This window comes from Meriones unguiculatus, chromosome 9 (genome assembly GCF_030254825.1).
Source record: "Meriones unguiculatus strain TT.TT164.6M chromosome 9, Bangor_MerUng_6.1, whole genome shotgun sequence".
Classification (NCBI taxonomy): domain Eukaryota; kingdom Metazoa; phylum Chordata; class Mammalia; order Rodentia; family Muridae; genus Meriones; species Meriones unguiculatus.
Window position 1 is genome coordinate 117,113,382 of NC_083357.1, and position 8,584 is coordinate 117,121,965.

At 46.2% G+C, this 8,584-nt stretch overlaps 1 long non-coding RNA gene across 1 annotated transcript; it reads left to right on the plus strand.

Moving 5' to 3' along the window:
• The first annotated feature begins 1,217 nt into the window (after positions 1 to 1,217).
• LOC132656660 (uncharacterized) lies at positions 1,218 to 6,821 on the plus strand. Its single transcript, XR_009594379.1, has 3 exons — positions 1,218 to 1,289; positions 1,850 to 3,099; positions 4,889 to 6,821. It is a non-coding gene; the product is annotated as an uncharacterized LOC132656660 (long non-coding RNA).
• The last annotated feature ends 1,763 nt before the right edge of the window (positions 6,822 to 8,584 follow it).

Here is an 8,584-nt window from a genome sequence, read left to right on the forward strand (position 1 = left end):
GATTTTGTGGAAGATTTGTTTTATTTTTTTGTACTTGTAGTTCTTTAAAAAGAGACAAAAAAAAAAGAATATAAAGCTGGTTGGTAGGGAAGTGGGGAAGATCTGAGAAAAATTGGGGGAGGGAAACACATGATCACAATGCTAAAAAACTGTAGAGTGTGTATCATTTGTCTTCTTTTTCTGAGTATAAAAAGTTTTATGATTAGTTGATTAAGAAGAGGAGAAAGTTGCATAATGAGGTTTTGCAAAGCCCTGGATTTTGTACTGAGAGGTTTACTACAAAGTATTGGAACCACTGGCTCGAGACATTAGGTCATTCTGATTAAATTAATGGCAGATGGGGCAATGGAGGCCAATTTGGACCAAAGGTCCCTGCTATTACGCAACCCTACTTCAACTACAGCCAGCCTGGTGATTACTTTAAAAATTGACCCAGTCCTTGATATATTCTCATTTCTTTAAAAATCTTGCTGACCGAGAGATATTGGCAGTTAGCTTTCTGAAACTGGGCTGCGCTTCTAGAAGCCACTTAATTATCAACTCCATCTGGACAAGTCCGTGGAACACCATGCCATTTAAATCTCGTTTCTTAAAGGTTTAACCATATGAATACTTTTAATATCCAATAACAGAAAATTCTAAAAGAATTAGAAAAGCAGCTGGGCAGTGGGGACTCATCCTTTAATAAAAGCACTTGGAAGGCAGAGGCAGGTGGATCTCTGAGTTCAAAGCCAGCCTGGCCTATAGAATGAGTTCCAGGACAGTCTACACAGAAAAACCCTGTCTCAAAAATAAAAAAAAAAAAAAACAAAAAAAAACAAAGAAGGACTAGAAAAGCATATTAAGTAAATCAAGACCGTCTGAAGAAGACAGACATTACATGTTCTCTCATTGGTGGGTTCAAGACCCTACAGATGCATGAAATCATGCTGTACAGGAAAGTTGTCTGGGAAACAAAGGGGACAAAGGGGACAGACCAGAGACAGAGGCAAGAAGGTGGAAGGCAGTGGTGTGTCCACAGGGGTGACAGTGGCTCTAGCCGTCACCTCACACACCTGGGAAAAAGAACGCTCATCTGAAGAATTGCCTGCATCATACGGTGTCTTAGCATGTTTGAGACATTTCCTTAGCTGGTAGTTAATATAGGAGGGCCAGCCCACTGCATGCGTCATCCCTGTGCAGACGGCCCCGATCTGTGTAAGAAAGCGAGCCGGGCAAGCCAGAGGGGACAAGCCGGATCAAGCTCCGCCACAGTCTGCTTCAGCTCTTCCCCAACTGGTGGTTCTGCCGTGAGTTCCCTCTTTGTTTTCTCTCTGTAATGGACTATGACCTGAAAGCCAACCTTGCCCTCACCTCCTGAGCTGGTTTTGCTCGGTGCCTTACCACAGCAGCAGAGAAGCATACTAGCACAGAGCAGTAAGATCGAGTGCATTACACACTTATTTAACCCTGGTGAATACATTTGTTTTTTTTTTAAGTTAAAAAGACTTTTGGTTCAGGTTATTTTTTAAAGTTCAGTGTAATCCTAGAAGGAGCCTTACATAAACATATCTCGGATTTTTCAAGACTATTGGATTATCTTTGAAATGCACAACTTGTTATCTAGAGGCAAGACAGGATAGGGAACACCGTACTCAGCATGATCTTACACATGAAAGCCTGTGTGTGCGCACTCGCAGATACTTGGGTGCACAGGTAGACAGCAGGGTTCGAGAGACCTAGAGGAGACCTACAAAGGCCCACAATCCGGGATGCGATGGAATTACAAACCTCAGTTGTTTGAATTTTTATGACTGTCTAAGTTAGGGCAAAATTTATAGTGACTAAGAACATGATTTCATTCTTTCAGAGTCAAGAGAAGAGTTAGACTTGTAATGAATGTTGTCCTTCTGAGTGGGTCTGAGAACCCACGACCTCGTGATGCCGCCTCTGCAGTGCCCCCGCCCGGCTCAGAGCAGCGCCCCCTTCAGAAGCCACTGTTTCAATTTAGGAAGGTGTCCTTCCTCCATTCCCCTTTGCCCGGTAGCCTTGGCTCCAAAACGATGCTTGGCTGTTCCCAAATGCAAAATATGCGTTTGGGGGACAGTGACTTGTGACAGTGCAGATATTTAAATCTCGGGAGGCTGAGCCGCTGTAGCCGGAGACCAAAGGCTGGACACATCAGGAAAGTCCTTTGTAGGAGCTGTGGAGACAGTCTGAGAGGGATCAAGGGTCGTGTTGTGGTGGGTCTGGGAAGGACTCTCCTCTAAGCCTGCAGTCAGGGCACCTTCTCAGTGAGTGCTCGTGTGGAAAAGAAGGGTGGGAACTCTGCTGACTCCTCTCGCTGGACACAAATCCTGTCGGATCATGGGCTAACCTTCACATCCCATTTGGCTGTAATTGCTTCCCAGAAGGCCATGACTCTCGAGCAGTCAGAGCAGGCATGTGTGCGGTGCTTGGTGAACACAGGCTCACAGGGTTGCAGAAAACCCCGAAGGCCTTTTCATGCGGTTTGGAGTATCTCTTGACATAAAGCATTTGAGGTGTCCCGTTTTCAAGCACTGGGACAGTACGTCTGACGGGCGGTTTCAATTGTCAGCTTGATGTGATTCAGAAACCCCTCGGCACTAATGAGGCACAACTTGGGTGTGTTGATGGAGGCGTCTCCGGAGGACTTGACTGAGGAGGAAAGACCATCGGTGTGAATACTGGTCAAGGAGCAAGGCATCTGACCTCTGCTACCCCCTCTTTGCCTCCTGGCTGAGGACACCTTCTGGGACGCTGTGTCTACACCTAACTCCTCAGCACTAAGTGGCTGTCCCTTGAGTCTCTTTAGCTGTACACGGATGTGATTCTTGTGCTGTCACCTGCGTGGGCAGGCACCTTAGCTTCTGCTCACTCCAGAGTGAGGCACACTCCTGGTTTCAACCTCTTGTTCTCTCATCTCTCGTGTGCCAGCAGCCTGCCTGCCCTTTCTGTGTTTACCTCTGCCTGGACTGGCTTCTCCAAGCTCTTCTATGGAAGTTTATGTTTCCTGGTTCGCACAGTTACAATCCTCCGGGGTTCTGCGAGAGCCCTGCTGACGTGGTGGTGACACACACAGTGGGACCGTGTCTGTCTGTACGTAAGCTGTGTCTTTGGGCTGTGATCTTCACACATGCCTGTCAGTTTGGGATTCTCTGGTTTACCACCTCCCCTTACACCCAGATGAACCAGGAAAACCAGAAATCACTGAAATCAGGCATTTCCCTTCCCCTGTCAATTTGTCCTTCATAAAACTCCTGTAGGTCTAGCCTCTGGTGAAAACACCTTCTCTTAAATGAGGCCTATTGGGCCTCAGTCAGTAAAAATAAGATTTTCCGGGTGTGATTCGCAATGGCCACTCGCCCCCTTCCCCTGCTGGAAGGACCAGGTGTTTTCCTCGGACCTTCACAGTGAGACCCTTGAAAGTCTCCTGGGTATTCATGGGAGTACAGAGCTCTGCCTTGGAGTCTTTAGCCCTCAGACTTGTCTACACTGAGCATGGAGAAATTCATTCCTTAGGGTCTTAGGTTCTCAACCACCATCTTGGTCAATGCAGAGACTTCCAACATAACAGGTTGTGACTCAATCCATCTTTGTCCCTTCAGTTTGGGGAAAAGCCATTTGCTCTGTGATCTTATTTCTCCTGTGGATTCAAGCGGAGTTGTTGGCTTTCAGTGTGTTTGGCCTTTTATCCACGGTTCCAAGCTGCTTTCATGACACATGAGAAATCAGAAGCTTTGCCCAACCCTATCCCACAAGAGAGATTATTCTCTGCTGAGGCCCAGCCGACTCCTCTTGACAGACACTCGGTGTCTGGATTTCTTGCCTTAGGGGCTCCAAGAGGACGAACTTCATGATGCTATCACTGGTATATTTCTAAACAAGCTTTCTGAATATTTTATACTTGTTGTCCCCATGAAACAATAAGCATTTTTGAGATCTGCTTTCAGATAGCCCAGGATGCCCTTGAACTATGTATCCCATGATGACCTTGAACTTCTGATGCTTCTGCTTTCCTTCCTGAGTGCTAGAACTGCGGACATTGCCACCAATGGCAATTTAAGGTTACCGCTAGGTCTTCACACATGCTGGAAAAACACTCTTCCAACTAAGCTACACATCCAGCCAGACTTTAATTTCTTTCGTTTTTAATTTTATTTACACTGGTATTCTGCCTCCATGTATGTCTGTGTGAGATTCCCTGAGTGTCGTGAACTGCCATGAGGGTGCTGGGATTTGAACCTCGGTCCTTCAGAAGAGAAGCCAGTGCTTTAACCACTGAACCATCTCTCCAGCCCCCAACCTTAATTTCTTACATGGGTTTTTGTCAGGTGCCACTGAAATAATTTAAGATGCTTATCTGTACACAACTAGCCTCTTGTGATAATGCAGACTTAGAAAGATTTGTAAGTGGCCCTTTGTTAATGAGGACAAATGAGAGAAAGTCAAAACAAGAGGGGGTGCAGAGGTCAGCACCTCTGTGAGTGAGTCAGGCCACAGCCTGAATACCCACTGCCTCAGAGCGCAGCCGAACTGCAGGAAATTACTAATGAATTTATCACCTCACCAGAAAGTCAAAACTGACAGGAAGAAATGGCCAGAGGCTTTGGCTACACAGAGTCAGAACACACATAGAACTAGCCATGCTGAAAGACTGAGAGCACCAAGATGAAAGACAAGAAGCAGTCTCAGCGGAACCATGGGAGGAGGAAGCCAGCAGAGCAACAGTGGGCTGGTATTGCTCAAATATTAGCCTGCGCTTTCTCCTGCATATCTGTTTCCCCTACACACATCCAATTAAGTCGTGTTATATTCACTGCCTCAGGGGGGAGGAATGACTGTGGATACAGAGTAAAAAAAGAATCCATTGTTTTCTGTGTTTCAGGGATAGGTGTGCTTGAAGAAATAGAAAATCTGGACAACATGGCATCCAGGGGTGAAAGAGCTCCTTCCCCGGTCCAGGAGGAAGGAGACAGGGGCAGGAAACAGAAGGCACATGCCTGTGGTGAGCAGGTAAGGCGACGAGAGAGAAGTGTGGCAGCTCTCGGGTGGGTGCTGGTCCCACAGAGGCAACAAACTCACCAGAGCATCGGCCGGACTTGCTGACGGATGGGACTGTCTCCTGTGCCTCCATAGAGTCCCAAGAAGGACGAAGCACTCTTGAGAGGGAATAAACACGTCTGCACAGATAGCAGAAGATTCAGTGCCCAGTGGGCATGTCTGTGGAGAGAGCTAGAGTGGCCCTGTGAGGCTGAGGCGCTGGCCTATGCAGGCAAACACCCGCCGAGGAAGGATGTGTGAGGCGGGGGCCGAGCACTCCCACACACCCACGGCATTCAGCTGAGTCACAGAAAGTAGGAAACTCTGTCTAGATTCAGGTGAAGAGTCCTGATGTGCCCCAGGCCAGTTGGGAAATGCTAGGCTATCTGTTTTTTGTGAGGGCCAGGCTCACCGTGACTCACAACAAAGGAACCTCGGTTTGCAGGGGTCAGGCAAATTTTCAAGACCACCAAGTCATTGCAGGATTACAAGCACGCGCTCTCTACCTTTCCCTGTCTGATTCCTGCTCGGACAGCGATTCTCACCCTCCCTAATGCTGTGACCCTTTATCACAGCTCCTCATACTGTGCTGACTCCACTCATAAAATTATTTTTGTTGCTACTTCATAACTGTAATTTTGCAACTGTTATGAACCATAATATAAATGTCTGTGTTTTCTGATGGTCACAGGCGACCCTTGTGAAACCCTTGTGAAAACATGATTCAGTACCAGCAAGGTTGAGAACCACTATCCTAGAGAAAAAAGCAAGAGTGACCCAATCTTCCATCTCGGCTTCACTGAGCTTATGGGTAGGAAAGGCTGAGGGCTTCCCACTAGGCTAGTCCAGTCTTCCATAGCAATCTAGATAACCACCTTCGTGTGTGCGTGTGCACGTGTGTGTGTGTGTGTGTGTGTGTGTGTGTGTGTGTGTGTGTGTGTTTAAAAACATAACAACAGGACTGAGAGCCCCCATTCACCAGGGCAGAGCTTCAGTGTGACTGAAGAGGAAGAGCAAAGGAAGGGAGACTGTTTTATGTGGGAGAAATTCCTGACCGAAGCACTGAGTCCTAAAATAGTCTGCAGCAGATGGGGTCAGCAGCAGGTTTCTGGGACCAGGACACAGAAGTAACCATGACTTTATGCATGTCCTTGAAGCCTGGACTCGTGGGACAGTGAGTCAACACTGGGCTTGCTCCTGGTTCAAGCACATGCTCCCTGAGCACCACATCTTTATTAGCATCGTGAAGCTGCAAGCTCCCAAGCATACTCGGGTTAAAGGGACAGCTCGTGCCCAGCCTCCACACAGCCTGCGCTGGGGACCGCGCTGAAGGAGACAAACTGTGAGTGGCAGGGAGCTGTCACCAAGCACCACTCTGGCAGCAGAAAATGACTATGAACTTGCAAAGTTGTGCTTTCTGTTTAAAATGTAAGCCAAGCATGCTCACGGGCACCGAGAGCCAGTGAGAGATGGAAGAGAGCGTTACAGCAAGAAAAACTCATCTTGGAGGGAGACGAATGGCAGAAACAACAACTGCAAACTTGTTTGTTAGTTTGCAAGCTCGTTCCTGGGTCCCACCATGAGGCAAGTCTCCTGTGGGGTAGAGTGCTCCCTGAGCCCTCCAAAGCCACACCCAGAGAAGTTTTTAATGACTGAGTAGTATGCCATTGTGTAGATGTACCACAATTTCTGTATCCATTCCTTAGTTGAGGGACATCTAGGTTGTTTCCAGTTTCTGGCTATTACAAATAAAGCAGCTACAAACATGGCTGAACAAATGTCTTTGTGATATGGTGGAGCACCTTTTGGGCATACACTCAGGAGTGGAACAGCTGGGTCTTGAGGTAGAACTATTCCCAATTTTCTGAGAAGCTCCAGATTGATTTCCACAGTGGTTGTACAAGAAGTTTGCATTCCCACCAGCAATGGAGGAGGGTTCCCCTTTCTCCACATCCTCTCCAGCATGTGCTGTCACTTGAGTTTTTGATCTTAGCCATCCTGATGGGTGTAAGATGGAATCTCAGAGTCATTTCCCTGATGACTAAGGACACTGAACATTTCCCTGAGTGCTTCTTGGCCAATAGAGATTCCTCAGTTGAGAATTCCTGTTTAGCTCTGTACCCCATTTTTAATTGGGTTATTTGGTTTATTGGTGTTCAATTTCTGAGTTCTTTATATATTTTGGATATTATCCCTCTGCTGGATGTAGAGTTGGTGAAAATGTAGGCTGTCCTTTTGCTCCCTTTGCCTTGCAGAAGCTTTTCAGTTTCATGAGGTCCCATTTATTAATCGTTGATCTTAGAGCCTGAACTGTTGGTGTTCTATTCACGAAGTTGTCTCCTATACCAATGAGTTCAAGGAAATTCCCCACCTTCTCTTTTATTAGATTTGGAGTATCTGGTTTTATGTTGAGGTATTTGATCCACTTGGACTTGCGTTTTGTGCACGTGAAAAATATGGATCTATATGTATTCTTCTACATGCAGACATCCAGTTAGACCAGCACCATTTGTTGAAGATGCTGCCTTTTTTTTCATTATATGGTTTTTGGCCTCTTTGTCAAAAATCAAAGTGTCGGTAGACGTGTACGTTTATTTTTGAGTGTTCGATTCCATTGCTCAACCTGTCTGTTTTTATGCCGTACCGTGTGGTTTTTATTACTGTTGCTCTGTAGTTTAGCTTGACATCAGGGATGGAGATACCTCCGGAAGTTCTTTTATTGTGGAGGATTGTTTTAGTTCTCCTGGGTTTTCTGTTTTTCCGTATGAAGTTGAGAATTGTTCTTTCAAGGTCTGTAAAGAATTGTGTTGCAATTTTTGTGGTGATTACATTGAATCTGTAGATTGCTTTTGGTAATTGGCCATTTTTACTATGTTAATCCTACTGATCTATGAGCATAGGAGATATTTCCATCTTCTGATATCTTTTTCAATTTCTTTCTTCAGAGACTTGAAGTTCTTGTCATACAGGTCTTTCACTTGCTAGGTTAGAGCACCAAGATATTTTTATATTGTTGTGGCTATTGTGAAGGGTAATGTTTCCCGAATTTCTTTCTCAGCCAATTTATTGCTTTTATAAAGGAGGGCTACTGAGTTTTTTCCTGGGGGAGCGGTTAATCTTGTATCCAGACACTTTGCTGAAGGTGTTTATCAGCTGTAGGAGTTCCATTTAATCCTTAAGTGGCCGTGCGTGCCCCAGCGGATGGCCCTTCACCCATGAGTACACCAGCAGCATTCAGTGGACTCAGTGGGCTTGAGAAAGGAGATATGAAGGTGGGAGGGAAAAGTGATGGGAGGGGCATGCAGGGCAGTGGATGGGGAGAGCTGGGGACCAGACTTCATTTCTGTGAACATCATATTCTTGTCTGAAATTCTAAAACAATAATTTTCAAATGAGACATCTTGGAAAGCTCTGTAAAGAAGGAATGTTCAGGCAACTAAAGACAGTCAGGAAGCCAGGGACTTGCTAGAAATGAAGCATGACACTTCATCTGGACAGTCAGACAACTGGGCATGGACAAAGAAAAGGGGGCAGTGGCCAT